We start from the raw sequence: 15,639 nt of genomic DNA, 5'->3' as shown, positions 1-15,639 counted from the left end.
TACTGTTAAACAACAGAACTCCCGCTGCCACTGTCATGCCTCCTCTAGAGCGCTCCCTCCCTATCAAACTACTTTTCCCCACTTTTGGCAGCCCAGAAGATGATGTTGATCCACTGTTTTTCTTATCTAAGTGTAATGATTTTCTTTCTATCCGGCCCCTTACTGACTTGGAGGTTCTTGCCACCCTCCGCAGTGTTCTCCATGGTACAGCAAGAGACTGGTGGGAGATAGCCCGTGAACATGTGTCAACCTGGGAGGAGTTTCAAAAAATATTCCTCTTAGCCTTCCTCTCAGAGGACTATGGGGATGAACTGGCGGAACGTGTTCGTAACAGAGTCCAGGGTGAAGCAGAGCCAATACGGGACTTTGCCTTCTCCTATCGAGTTCTATGTAGGAGATGGAAGGCTGACATTACTGAGCAGGAGATGGTCAAACTCCTTCTTAAGAACATGGTTCCCCGCCTTGCTAGTCAACTTCGAGAACGTGTGCAAAATGTGGATGATCTGGTGCGTCTTGGGACTCAGTTTGAGAAGGACTGGAAGCGCCACCTCCAAACTAAAAACCCGGTTCCCTCATCCCAGTATACCAATAACTCTCCTGGGGCTAATAACTCTCCCGTCTCAGATATTTGTACCCAAGATCCAGGACAAATGTCCAGTTATGTGTTGGAGGTGTAAAGTCCAACATCCTCCAGATTCTTGCCCGCTCTATGTCCAGCGTCAGGATTCAGGAAAAGGTCGGAAAGGACCGAAGACTGAAAGTCTACACAGGCGTGGTGGCTTGCATACAATTGGGTCAGCCTTAATGCCCACCATGAAGCCTTTAGACAGCACAGCTAGCGGTCTTATTCCTATTCCGCAACAACTATTGGTTCCTCTGACTGTTAGGAACTGGAGAGGGAAGGCCATAATTGACACAGGGGCATCTTACACCCTGATGCAAGAGGCCCTGTGGCAGAACATGGCATTACCTCATGAGGAGCTACGAACCTGGGAGGAGGGACCATTGTACTTGGCCAATGGAGAACCTACCACTCCCTTGGGCTGGATTAGTATAATAATAAAACTGCATGGTGAGACTATTAACCTTCCTGTGGCTATTCTTGCAGATTCAAGCCTTGCATTTGCTGTAGTCCTTGGCCTAGACTTCCTGTTCTTCAGTGGACTGACCATCTCGATGTCCGAACCCTCCTATCGGCTACACTCTGACTATTCTCAGCCTCATCCATTTCAACCTGGTAATGCACTGATTTCAGGTTGGAGCCTGCTACATTATGCAGAGTCCGGACAAGGTCAAGTCAGAGACAGAGAAAATATTAAGAGACAAAGACAAAAACATGTTCCACCAGTGAAGTCTGAGAACCCAACTATCACCCTGATTACCGCCGTACCCCCCCTTCTATCCGAGAGCAAAAGCAAACCTGATGCTGATTTCTACATCAAACAAGCAGTGGAACAGGCATGTCTGTCGGATGATGAAAGGTGGCAGCTATCCCAGATGTTGGACGTGAACAGTGAGGTCTGTACTCTTACACTCGGCCGTACAACCGTCTTCAAACACAAAATCTATACCCGGCATGAGGTCCCCATTAAGCAGCGTCCCTACAGGCTGTCCCCGGGCAAACTGGCAATTCTCAATGAACAGCTAAAAAGCATGTTGGAGAATGGAATTGTGGAACCTTCTTTTTCCGGATGGGCTTCTCCGGTTGTCCTGATCCCTAAGAAAGATGGTGGATATCGATTCTGTGTGGACTACAGGAAGCCAAATGCCATAAAAGAAAGTGATGCCTACCCTCTAACAAACATATATGACATACTGGAATCTCTGGCAGGAGCATCCATCTTTAGTAATCTGGATCTGAACAGTGGCTATTGGCAGGTGTCAATGGATCACGCTAGTCAGGACAAGACTGCCTTTGTCACCCCTGCTGGTTTGTACTCCTTCAAAGTCATGCCTTTTGGTTTAAAGAATGCTCCAGCAACCTTCCAAAGGTTGATGGAGACTGTCCTGGGAGATCTGAGGGGTAGAAATTGTCTTGTTTATCTGGATGACATCATAATCTACTCCTCCTTTGTTGCGGATCATCTGCAAGACATTCAGTCCGTCTTCGACAGACTAAAGGCTGCAGGTTTGACCTTGAACTTGAAGAAGTGTCGTTTCTGTCTGCCAGAACTCAAGTTCCTTGGTCATGTGGTTAATGCTGAAGGTATCCATGCAGATCCAGCCAAAGTTGCAGCCGTACAGGAATTCCCAATTCCCACATCCCTCAAGGCTGTTCAGCGGTTTCTGGGTATGGCTGGATGGTACCACAGGTTTGTGCCTGACTTTTCAAAGGTAGCCGAACCCCTCAATCACCTTAAGAAGAAAGGTGTGAAATTCCAATGGACCCCTGCATGCCAAGGTGCATTTGAAGCACTCAAAAACAGTCTAATTACTCCTCCAGTGCTTGGACATCCTAACCTGAATGCTCATTTCATTGTGTACACGGATGCAAGTCAAACAGGACTTGGAGCAGTCTTGGCTCAACAAACAGGACTTGGAACAGAAGAAGTTCTTGCCTATGCAAGTCACACCCTTAATTCAGCCGAGAGGAATTATTCAACGACTGAAAGGGAGTGCCTCGCTGTGGTCTGGGCTTTGGAGAAATGGAGCTACTACTTGGAGGCAAAGATCTTCACCGTTGTCACAGACCATGCTGCTCTGCAGTGGGTTCTGGCATCAGGCAAGACCAACAGCCGTCTTATTCGCTGGTCTATCAGACTGCAGAAGTTTGACTTCATCATTGAGTATCGCAAAGGAAAACTGAACGTTGTACCAGATGCCCTTTCTCGGATTACAGAGACTGCCAATGTTTGTCCTCCCTTGTGCAGTACCTATACTACCGCTAAATGTCTGGATGATTCCTTTCCTCTGGATGATGAGAGTGTATGGAGAGCACAGCAGAAGGATGCTGCCATCATGGCGATCCACAAGAGTCTGTCTGAAGAAGACTCCAAGAGTCGCTTCAATGATAAGTATAGCATAATTCAGGATAAAGTGTATCGAAAAACTCCAAGAGGAGATGGAATACACAGCACCCATTATTGCGTCTTCATTCCCTCTACATTGTGTGACCAGATAATCCAAGTTTATCATGCCAATCCCATGAGTGGCCATCTTGGAGTTTTTAAAACTTATCGAAGACTACAAGAGGTGGTTTACTGGCCAGGCATGTGGGTTGATACCCGGAAGTTTGTACAGCAGTGTGAAGTCTGCCAGAAATACAAACCAGACATTGGCAGACCTGCCGGGAAAATGCAGCAGACCGTGGTGAACCATCCAAATGAAATGTTGGGAATTGACCTCATGGGACCTTTTCCTCCCAGCCGGGGGACACGGATTGAATTTTTATTGGTGGTAGTGGACTACTACACACACTGGGTGGAGTTGTTTCCCCTCCGCAAAGCCACTGCATCAGCCATTGCTCTAATTCTGCGAAGGGAGGTTTTTACCAGATTCGGAATTCCCGACCAAATCCTCTCTGACCGAGGTCCGCAGTTCATATCAGGAATATACAAAGAGCTCTGTACCTACTGGGGTGTAATTGCCAAGCTGACCACAGCCTACCATCCTCAGACCAACCTGACCGAGAGGGTAAACCGAACCCTGAAGGGGATGATTGCTTCATTCGTGGGGGATCAGCACACAAGGTGGGATCAGCATCTTCCAGAATTTCGCTTTGCACTGAACTCTGCCGTGCAGGAGACTTCTGGGGTCACTCCCGCCGAACTCCACCTGGGAAGACCACTAAAAGGTCCGATGGACAGGGTCTTGCAAAGTTCGAATGTTTCACCTGACTGCCCAGCGTTTGATGCCGTACAACACCACCACACCTTGCTAGCCAGAGTGGAGGCCAGCAAAACCAAAGCCAAACAACGACAGCTGAGAAACTATGACAAACATAGACGAGACGTGTGTTTTCCACCCCAGTCTCGTGTCTGGGTACGTTCACATCATCTGTCAAAGGCATCTAAGAAGTTCACTGCCAAGCTAGCTTCGAGATGGAAAGGTCCATACCGTGTAGTGCAGCAGTTGGGACCAGTGAACTACTTGGTCTGTTTGGAGGACACTGGGGAAGATGTCAGGACAGTGCATGTTGTTGACCTAAAGCCCTGCTACCCTACGGCAGAAGAGCTGGATCGCAGGCAAAAGCAACACCTGCAGGACCTCTTCGTGGAGGACTCTGATGAGGAGGACTTCCCTGGTTTTGTGTAGCAGGAACATGAACCTGTCAAAGCCTGCATCCTCTCTGTTTCTACAGGCATTGTTTTTTTCATGGGGGGAGGAGTGTGGCGAAATCTGCACGGAGCCTTCACCGTGCACTGCCACTTTAAGAGCTCATGAGCAGTAAGGAAGGAGAAAATAAAGAGCTCGTTCAGCTCTTTGGGGAGGGGCTCTTTGGTGGCGCGACAGTTTGATTGTGTGTGCTGTGCTGCAGAAGTTTTGTTTGTTTTCAGCGTGTGTAGTTTATAGAGTATTTAACTCAATCATCGGTGTAATCGCTCTAGGTCGTGGTTGTTTTCGTTTGGGACCACGCCCGTTATGGATCGCATGGATTAGTAGCAACATTGTTGCGAAGCTTTAACATACAAACCAACAAACCATCGGACAGTACACCTGCACGCCTGAAGACCACAGCTAAGATCTCTCTTTTTCTCTTTTTCTCTTCCCTCTATCGTTCCAGTGCTTTACCCTGCAACAGACTCTCTATTTTTTCAATGCACTTCCTATTGAAGTTCATTAGAGCTGGACTATTATTGCCCTGCCAGAAGTATTTGGACATTTTAGTTAAAAGGGAGGTTGCTTGCAAGTTGGGTATTGTTATGTGAACTGTATTGAGATGTACTAATGACATGTGGCCGAGAAGACTGGACATTTTTAAGGCCTTTGTTGTGTCGATGAACACCCCCCACATTCATACCCTCTGCACTCATCCACTAGAAAATAATACAGATCATTGCAAATCCTATGTTGATGACTGGGTTCATTCTTGTATGAAGTTGCTGTTGAATTGCTCTGCCATTATTAGTATTAGTATTATTGTATGAGGTATTCTTGTTGGGGTTACCCCTGTGCTGTGATGTGGGTTTTATATGGTGTGTATTCTCTTTTCTCTCCACTGGCTATCTGGTAAACAGGCTACCCTCTAGGCAGTCTCTTCTGCTGATATGTGTGGGTCTGGTAGTGGTACTCTCTATTCTACTCTTTTCCTTTCGGCAAGGTTAATACCTGTCTGGCGCCCGAACAAAATCTTTCTTTACCCCTCTCTAATAAATACCGCTACAAGGTGGAACGTCAGTCTCCAGGGGTACCCTGCCTAGAATGCTCAGCTGTCCCATCGTGGAATCCTCTATCACCTCCATCAGAAAGTTCCATCACCTCCATCAGAAAGTGTGGCTTAGTTGGTCAGTTCAGGTCCCATCATGGAGTCCATTTCACATTTTATGACGCACCACTTTTTGTGAAAAGCTTGTAAAGCATTGGAAATAGTACTACATTGAATGTACACACATCACCATGAGAAATATAGATTACACACTAAATGTCACATGACATAAGTTGTGAATAAAGATATCACATCAACTGCTTGATCCAAACAAGGAAGAGTTAGGGAGAATGCATGAATGGATGAAAGAAAAACAAACACACTTACCATCCAGCATCATTGCAAATAAAATGTTTATCAATATACGGTGATGAACAATTTCACGCCCTGATCTGTTTCACCTGTCCTTGTGATTGTCTCCACCCCTTCCAGGTGTCGCTTATTTTCCCTGGTGTATTTATCCCTGTTTTCTGTCTCTCTTTGCCAGTTTGTCTTGTCAAGTCAACCAGCGTGTATTTCTTGTGTGCCTGCTTTTTCTATACTGTCTTTTGCTAGTCCTCCTGGTTTTGACCTTTGCCTGCCCTGACTCTGAACCCGCCTGCCTGACCATACTGCCTGCCCTGACCTCGAGCCTACCTGCCACTCTGTACCTCCTAGACTCTGACCTTGTTATGATCTTTTTGCCTGTCCACGACCACTCTTGCCTGCCCCTTGAATACTAATAAATATCAGAGACTCAAACCATCTTCCTCCCGTGTCTGCATCTGGGTCGGCCCTCATAGTCAATTTTCACCGCCGTCAGCCAGGTATGCGCCCAGGTGGAATGCCAGGTGGCGTCCCTTAGAGAAGGGGGGTACTGTCACACCCTGATCTGTTTCAACTGTCCTTGTGATTGTCTCCACCCCCTCCAGGTGTCGCTTATTTCCCCCGGTGTCTTTATCCCTGTTTCCTGTATCTGAGCCAGTTAATCTTGTCTTGTCAACCAGCGTGTATTTCCCGTGCTCCTGCTTTTCTATTCTCTCTTTCGCTAGTCCTCCCTATTTTGACCCTTGCCTGCCCTGACTCTGCACCCGCCTGCCTGACCATACTGCCTACTCTGACCTCGAGCCTGCATGCTACTCTGTACCTCCTGGACTCTGACCTTGTTATGATCTTTTTGCGTGTCCACGGCCATTCTCAAATCAAATTTTATTTGCTACATGCGACGAATACAACAAGTGTAGACTTTACCGTGAAATGCTTACTTACAAGCCCTTAACCAACAGTGTAGTTCAAGAAGAAAATATTTACCAAGTAGGCTAAAGTAATAATAAAAAGTAACACAATAACGAGGCTATATACTGGGGTCACCGGTACCAAGTCAGTGTACATGTAGGTGGGGGTGAAGTGACACAAACAGCGAGTAGCAGCAGTGTACGGGGATGTTTTTATGAATTCTTCAGTTCAGCAGTCTTATGGCTTGGGGGTAAAAGCTGTTCAGGAGCCTTTTGGTCATAGACAACAAGGAACTTGAAGCTCTCAACCTGCTCCACTACAGCCCCGTCGACGTTAACTTCTTGAGCATACTTGACACGCAGACGTCCCAAGTATGCCCCTGGAAATGCAAATGCGCTACGCTAAATGCTAAATGTACTCGTTACAACTCAATCTTTGATCAAAATTCACAAGCAGGGTATTGAATTAAAGCTACACTCGTTGTGAACCTAGCCAGCAAGTCAGATTTTTAAAATGCTTTTCGGCGAAAGCATTATTATCTGATAGCATGCACCCCCCAAAATGCCAGCACGACACGTAAACAACAGATTTTGCGGTAGCCAGCGCTACCCAAAACGCAGAGCCATCACTATTGGGTTCCATATATACCCAAAATAGCTTTGGAAAAAATCATCGTTTTTAAACGCTGCGTAATTTTTTAAAATTAAAAAAGTCGACGATAAACTTTCACAAAACACTAAAATCCTTTTGTAATCCAACTTTAGGTATTAGTAAACGTTTATAATCTATCAAAATGATTACAGGGCGATGTCTTTTCACTTCACTTGCAAAAACAATGGCTTCTAATATCTCCCTCAACTGCATCCGGGTGAAGACTGGGAAACAGGTCAGAGAAGGATTTTCCAACAATTAATTCAATTGAAAATTAGGACAATGGCGCCATCGGAGGCAGATCGCCATTAAATTCTGTTCTGGTGGAAGTGACTTATGGAAATTATTTTTAGCTTTCAGAGAGCTGAAACACACGATCTGTTATAGTCACAGCCGTGATTTAACCAGTTTCATAAACTTCTGTTTTCTATCCACACATACTAATCATATGCATATACTATATTCCTGGCATGAGTAGCAGGACGTTTGCGCGATTTTTAACAGAATTTTCGGGAAGGGGTAGAAGTAAGAGGTTTTAATTAATGGGGGGCTGTTCGGCCCTTCTTTTCCTGTAGTCCACGATCAGCTCCTTTGTCTTGCTCACATTGAGGGAGAGGTTGTTGTCCTGGTACTACCATGCCAGGTCTCTGACCCCCCTATGGGCTGTCTCATCATTGTCGGTGATCAGGCCTACCACTGTTGTCATTAGCAAACTTAATGATGGTGTTGGAGTCATGTTTGGCCACGCAGTTGTGGGTGAACAGGGAATACAGGAGGAGACTAAGTACACACCGTGAGGGGCCCCAGTGTTAAGGATCAGCGTGGCAGACGTGTGTTCCTTTTGTCCAGATGAGAAAGGGCGGTGTGGAGTGCGATTGAGACTGCGTCATCTATGGATACATTGGGACTGTATACAAATTGAAGTGGGTCTAGGGTGTCCGGGAGGATGCTGTTGATAGCCATGACCAGCCTTTTAAAGCACCTCCTGGCTACCGACGTGAGTGCCACGGGGCGCTAATTATTTAGGCAGGTTACCTTCGCTTCCTTGGGCACAGGGACTATGGTGACCTGCTTGAAACATGTGGGTATTACAGACTCAGTCAGGGAGAGCGTGAAAATGTCAGTGAAGACACTTGACAGTTGGTCCGCGCATGCTTTGAGTACACATCCTGGTAATCCGTCTGGCCCTGCAGCTTTGTGAATGTTGACCTGTTCAAAAGTTTTGTTCATATCGGCTACCGAGAGCGTTATCACACAGTCATCCAGAACAGCTGGTACTCTCGTGTATGCTTCAGTGTTACTTGCCTTGAAGCGAGCATAAAAGGCATTTAGCTCGACTGGTAGGCTCACGTCACTGGGCAGCTCGCATCTGGGTTTTCCTTTGTAGTCCATAGTTGTTTTCAAGCCCTGCCACATTTGACGAGCGTCAGAGCCGGTGTAGTAGGATTCAAATCTTAATCCTGTATTGACGCTTTGCTTGTTTGATGGTTCGTCTGAGGGCATAGAGGGATTTCTTATAAGCGTCCGGATTAGACTCCCGCTCTTTGAAAGTGGCAGCTCTAGCCTTCAGCACGATGCGGATGTTGCCTGTAATCCATGGCTTCTGGTTGGGATATTGTTAATGGGATTTATGTTTTAAATGAATGATTTGAATACTCCACCCTGAAACCATATAATTGTATGAAATTGTGTAATTTGTCAGTAAAACAATATGTCTCTACAGTATCTTAAACACAGACTGTCTGAGCAAAATTCGGTGCCGACCTTGTCTAGGGGCCACTGAGAGATTGGGTCTCACGGCCTCTAATCTATGTCGGCTGGGTAGGGAGACCGTATGTGCGCCGCAAAAAAATGGATGTCTTTGTATTGTGGACTTCAGAACGTTTCTGTGAATAAACATTTGACTATTGTAGGCTGGGCCTCTGTCTGTTTTAATTTCAACCAGTATCTTACAAATTCTGGGTTACAGATTAAGTAGTTAACTTCTCTAGGATAGGGGGCAGCATTTGGAATTTTGGATGAAAAGCATGCCCAAATTCAACTGCCTGCTACTCATCCCCAGAAGATAAGATATGCATATTATTAGTAGATTTGGATAGTTTCTAAAACTGTTTGAATCATGTCTATGAGTATAACATAACTTATGTAGCAGGCGAAACCCTGAGGACGAACCATTCAGATTTTTATTTTTAGGTCACTCTTTTCAACGAGGTTTCATTGGGAATCCAGATTTCTAAGGGGCTTGTTTGCAGTTCCTACCTCTTCCACTGGATGTCACCAGTCTTTAGAAATTGGTTGAGGTTATTCCTTTGTGTAATGAAAAAGTACGGCCATATTGAACGAGGGTCACTTCATGTGTACTGTTTGATAGAGGCGCATGACCAGAAAGCTAGCGTCAGTTTGTTGTCGTCCTGTATTGAACACAGATCATCCCGTCTTCAATTTTATCGATGATTTACTGTAAAAAATACCTAACGTTGTATTACAAAATGAGTGTGAAATGTTTTGGCAAAGTTTACAGGTAACTTTTGAGATATTTTGTAGTCACGTTGCGCAAATTTGAACCAGTGTTTTTCTGGATCAAACGCGCCAAATAAATTGACGGAATTAATCGAACAAAATGACCATTTTTGATGTTTATAGGACATAATGGAGTGCAAACAGAAGAAGCTCGTCAAAGGTAAGGCTGATTTATATTTTTATTTCTGCGTTATGTCGCGCCTGCAGGGTTGAAATGTTTTCTGTCTTTTGTTTACGTAGGTGCTATCCTCATCTATTGCTTTTGCCAAAAAGCCTTTTTGAAATCTGACATGTTGGCTGGATTCACAACACGTGTTGCTTTAATTTGGTATCTTACATGTGTGATTTCATGAAAGTTTGATTTTTATAGTGTTACGCACTCCTCTGAAGAGGGAACGCAACACCCTGCTACAGCTCAACTCCCCATGAAGTGAAAGAGGTATGGACTGTAGGTGCGAGTAAGGATGACAAAAGTCTGAATTTACCGTTTCCTAGGAATTTATTCCGTCACACGGTAATATGGGGAAAAGGGGCTGGACGGAACCAAAGAAAGTAAATGTCAAAGCCCCCCTCATCTACCCTGCCTACCCTAACTTAGCACCACCTGGTGCGCTAACCAAAATACAGGGGGTGGTCCACCCAGGTCTTACCTAGTGTGCCTAGACAGTGAATATATATATATATATATATATATATATATGTATATGTAAATATATGTATATGTATGCCCGTGGGCCTCTTGCATAAGCACTCCCTAGGTGCCTTCCCCTCCCCCCTGGGAGAAAATGAAACAGAATATTAAACAATCCACTTCACAACAAAACTGAGAAAAGACTAACTCAGGCCAGTAACCTCTTGAAACTAGGGGGCACTTAATAATGTTCCCAAAGTAAACGGCCTATTTCTCAGGACCAGATGCTAGAATATGCATATAATTGACAGCTTTGGATAGAAAACACTCTAAAGTTTCCAACTGTCAAAACAGTGTCTGTGAGTATAACAGAACTGATATTGCAGGCGAAACCCTGAGGAGAATCCAATCAGGAAGTGCCTCTTATTTTGAAACCGTTGTGTTCATATTATATATATATATATATATATATATATATATATATATCCCTATTGGCCATTGAAAGGGATATCAACCAGATTCCTTTTTCTACGTATTCCCTAAGGTGTCTACAGCCTTTAGACATAGTTTCACGCCTTTATGTTGAAGAATGAGCGTGAACGACTACATTGCGTAAGTGGCCAGCTGAGGGCTCTGAGTGATTATTTTGTAAAAGACAGTGGTAGTCATTTTTCCTCTCGCTCCTACTGAAAAGCCAATTGTCCCGGTTGATATATTATTGAATATATATTTGAAAAACACCTTGAGGATTGATTATAAAAAACGTTTGCCATGTTTGTCGATATTATGGATATAATTTAGATTTTTGGGGGCTTTGTCGTGAGCGCTATTTCCGGTGGATTTCAACATAACGTGACCAACAAATGGAGGCATTTTGGGTATAAAAATAATCTTTATGGAATAAAAGGAACATTTGCTGTCTAACTGGGAGTCTCGTGAGTGAAAACATCCGAAGATCAAAGGTAAACGATTAATTTGATTGCTTTTCTGATTTGTGACAAAGCTTCCTGCTGCTAATTGGACATAATGCTATGCTAGGCTATCGATAAACTTACACAAACGCTTGTCTTGCTTTGGCTGTAAAGCATAATTTCAAAATCTGAGATGACAGGGTGATTAACAAAATGCTAAGCTGTGTTTCGCTATATTTTACTTGTGATTTCATGAATATGAATATTTAAGTAATATTTGTGGACCGTTAATTAAAGAATTAAAGAAGCTCTGACAAAGCAACAAACACAGAACATACCAAAGCTGCTACCAACAACAACTAACATAGTACATACCAACGACAACATGCTACAGTGCCTTGCAAAAGTATTCGGCCCCCTTGAACTTTGCGACCTTTTGCCACATTTCAGGCTTCAAACATAAAGATATAAAACTGTATTTTTTTGTGAAGAATCAACAACAAGTGGGACACAATCATGAAGTGGAACGACATTTATTGGATATTTCAAACTTTTTTAACAAATCAAAAACTGAAAAATTGGGCGTGCAAAATTATTCAGCCCCTTTACTTTCAGTGCAGCAAACTCTCTCCAGAATTTCAGTGAGGATCTCTGAATGATCCAATGTTGACCTAAATGACTAATGATGATAAATACAATCCACCTGTGTGTAATCAAGTCTCCGTATAAATGCACTTGCACTGTGATAGTCTCAGAGGTCCGTTAAAAGCGCAGAGAGCATCATGAAGAACAAGGAACACACCAGGCAGGTCCGAGATACTGTTGTGAAGAAGTTTAAAGCCGGATTTGGATACAAAAGATTTCCCAAGCTTTAAACATCCCAAGGAGCACTGTGCAAGCGATAATATTGAAATAGAAGGAGTATCAGACCACTGCAAATCTACCAAGACCTGGCCGTCCCTCTAAACTTTCAGCTCATACAAGGAGAAGACTGACCAGAGATGCAGCCAAGAGGCCCATGATCACTCTGGATGAACTGCAGAGATCTACAGCTGAGGTGGGAGACTCTGTCCATAGGACAACAATCAGTCGTATATTGCACAAATCTGGCCTTTATGGAAGAGTGGCAAGAAGAAAGCCATTTCTTAAAGATATCCATAAAAAGTGTTGTTTAAAGTTTGCCACAAGCCACCTGGGAGACACACAAAACATGTGGAAGAAGGTGCTCTGGTCAGATGAAACCAAAATTGAACTTTTTGGCAACAATGCAAAACGTTATGTTTGGCGTAAAAGCAACACAGCTGAACACACCATCCCCACTGTCAAACATGGTGGTGGCAGCATCATGGTTTGGGCCTGCTTTTCTTCAGCAGGGACAGGGAAGATGGTTAAAATTGATGGGAAGATGGATGGAGCCAAATACAGGACCATTCTGGAAGAAAACCTGATGTAGTCTGCAAAAGTCCTGAGACTGGGACAGCGATTTGTCTTCCAACAAGACAATGATCCAAAACATAAAGCAAAATCTACAATGGAATGGTTCAAAAATAAACATATCCAGGTGTTAGAATGGCCAAGTCAAAGTCCAGACCTGAATCCAATCGAGAATCTGTGGAAAGAACTGAAAACTGCTGTTCACAAATGCTCTCCATCCAACCTCAGAGCTCGAGCTGTTTTGCAAGGAGGAATGGGAAAAAATGTCAGTCTCTCGATGTGCAAAACTGATAGAGACATACCCAAGCGACTTACAGCTGTAATTGCAGCAAAAGGTGGCGCTACAAAGTCTTAACTTAAGGGGGCTGAATAATTTTGCACGCCCAATTTTTCAGTTTTTGATTTGTTAAAAAAGTTTGAAATATCCAATAAATGTCGTTCCACTTCATGATTGTGTCCCACTTGTTGTTGATTCTTCACAAAAAAATACAGTTTTATATCTTTATGTTTGAAGCCTGAAATGTGGCAAAAGGTCGCAAAGTTCAAGGGGGCCGAATACTTTCGCAAGGCACTGTATACCCCTCATCCATCAACCTCCTTTCTCAGCAATGATCTATATCAAAAACAATCTCTCCCCTGAACAACAGAACACTGGCTTTTATAGCTTCAGAAGGCATTGGAAACTGGAGACAGCTGCGTCCTGACGAGGGTGCGGGGTCAGCTCCAATTAGCCATGGAGTCGACCAATCAGCTGCTGGGGGATTTCAGGAAACCATCTCCTGAAACACACTCAAATACACAAACTACAGCACAGAAACTGGGGAACGTAACATAGGAGTTTATTTGAATTTGGCGCTCTGCGTTTTCTCTGGCTTTTGCCCAAATGGGACGCTACCGTCCCACATATAATTAAAGTTCAGTTTATGAACATTGAGAACAAAATTCTCTTAACAGATATATGGTGATGACGTCATTGCACTTATTGATGAAGCTCTTGCCTACCCCTGGATACTAATAAATATCAGAGACTCGAACCATCTGCCTCCGCGTCTCACCCTTATACAATTACTCCTCCCCTTTGAGAGGGATGAGTTTGGAAACAAATGAGAACACTCTCAAACAATCCATATAGTATTGAGCAAATACCTTTTCCACCCCTTATGGTTCAGGAAGTAAATGAGAACAATCAAATTCTAAGAATATTCAAATCAAAAACAATGTATAAAATTGCTAACAACATTGACTAGTAACACATGCATCAGTCAACATTAGGATTTTGAAAAACTCAAAGGAAACTGTATTTCCATAGGAGGATTTTCAAAAAGCCATCATGTCTGCGAGCCACTCCTGCTGAGCGTGCAGTGTCTTCATCTCTACAGATAAGATGTCCAATAGCCAACACGAGTTTGATATTCATCTTTATTATTACAATTGATTCCTTTTCTGTAAAACTGGCTGAGGATCACATCATTATTGTCACTAGAGTTCAATCCCATTGTATGCTCAGGAATGACATACTCAGTGGCATGGACCGCTCATGTCTCCAAAAACGCATCTGTGCGCCCTTTTGCCTTAACATTATTGTTTAGCTCGCTATCCGTATTGAAAATGAGGAATGCTTCACAAATTCAATTAGAAAAAATGTCAACTTCGGATGTTTGTCTCCAGAACTATCAATGGCCTATTGACAGTATATGGGTTTAAAAGAAACCCACCCTTCAATTATGTTAGCCTGGCTCTTATATTTTTATCTGGATCTCATAGAGGAAAAATCTCCATCCGGGACCTAACCTTATGGAACCTACCCTACACTATAAATTTACGACCTGTCGTTTACACAATGGGCCTATAGAATTACCTCAGGCTTCCTAAGTCCGTATTCTATAATTATTCAGCTTACGATTCTCATCTCCCCAAGATGTCAAAATGATTGGTAACTTGCCTACCTAATTTATTGTGCTGGCTCCTGTTCACTGATCTGGACTCTTTGGTTTAATTAAAAATCGTGGTGAATCCTGTCGACCACGCCAACTGTTAGGTTCTTATTTTTCATAGTAAATAACTCACTGACACTAGAGAAGCTTTAACCAAGTTTAATTCTTCCCAAAGGTTCTGTACAGCTGTAATCAGACAGCAAAACATTTCTCTCCATTAGTTATATACATCCTACTAAGACACTCCCTCATATATATATATATATATATATAAGAGTGCTAAACAGAAAAGCAAATCTGGGCTTGATGGCGAGAGCGCAATGTGCCAAAGTAACAGCCCATGGAATATTTACAATCTAAATGTGTGGCAAAATCCTGCCATATATATTTCTTATAGGGCAGACCAGAACAGTATTTATTGTTCTTCCGTATATTTTCTATATATTTTATTGATACTTCAAGGCGTCTTAAAATACAAAACCATCCTTGGTATGATCTTTGGTATGACCTTCTTAAAACAATTCCATAAAGCATAGTAGAACCCCCCCTCCTCCCCTGGCTTAGACAGGGCCAAGACTGTTCAGTGTCAAAAGTAAGGGGTTAAATATATGTTCTTTCTTATGTCTCTCAGCTATACGACATGCACATCTGTTGTTCCATCAAGTTAATCTGTTATTCAGTGCATTTGTACGGGCCAAAAATACTTTTTCATCAATTATTATTTTTTATTTGATTTATTTATACTTAGACAGGGCTTAGACTCATGGGTTAATTGAAAGGAAAAACCAAAAGCGAGCAGAAACTACACCCTCCGTGGAATAAGTTTGACACCCCTGAGTATGTAAAGCCTTATGAGACAGGGTTGATGTAAACACATATGTACACACTAACCTAACACTAAAATAGCTGCCAGGATTTTGCCACACATTTAGATTGTAAATATTCCATGGGCTGTTACTTTGGCACATTGCGCTCTCG

The sequence above is a fragment of the Oncorhynchus clarkii genome, chromosome 25, assembly GCF_045791955.1.
Source record: "Oncorhynchus clarkii lewisi isolate Uvic-CL-2024 chromosome 25, UVic_Ocla_1.0, whole genome shotgun sequence".
Classification (NCBI taxonomy): Eukaryota; Metazoa; Chordata; class Actinopteri; order Salmoniformes; family Salmonidae; genus Oncorhynchus; species Oncorhynchus clarkii.
The sequence above is the reverse complement of the archived record's forward strand: the minus strand, read 5'-3'. Positions refer to the sequence as shown.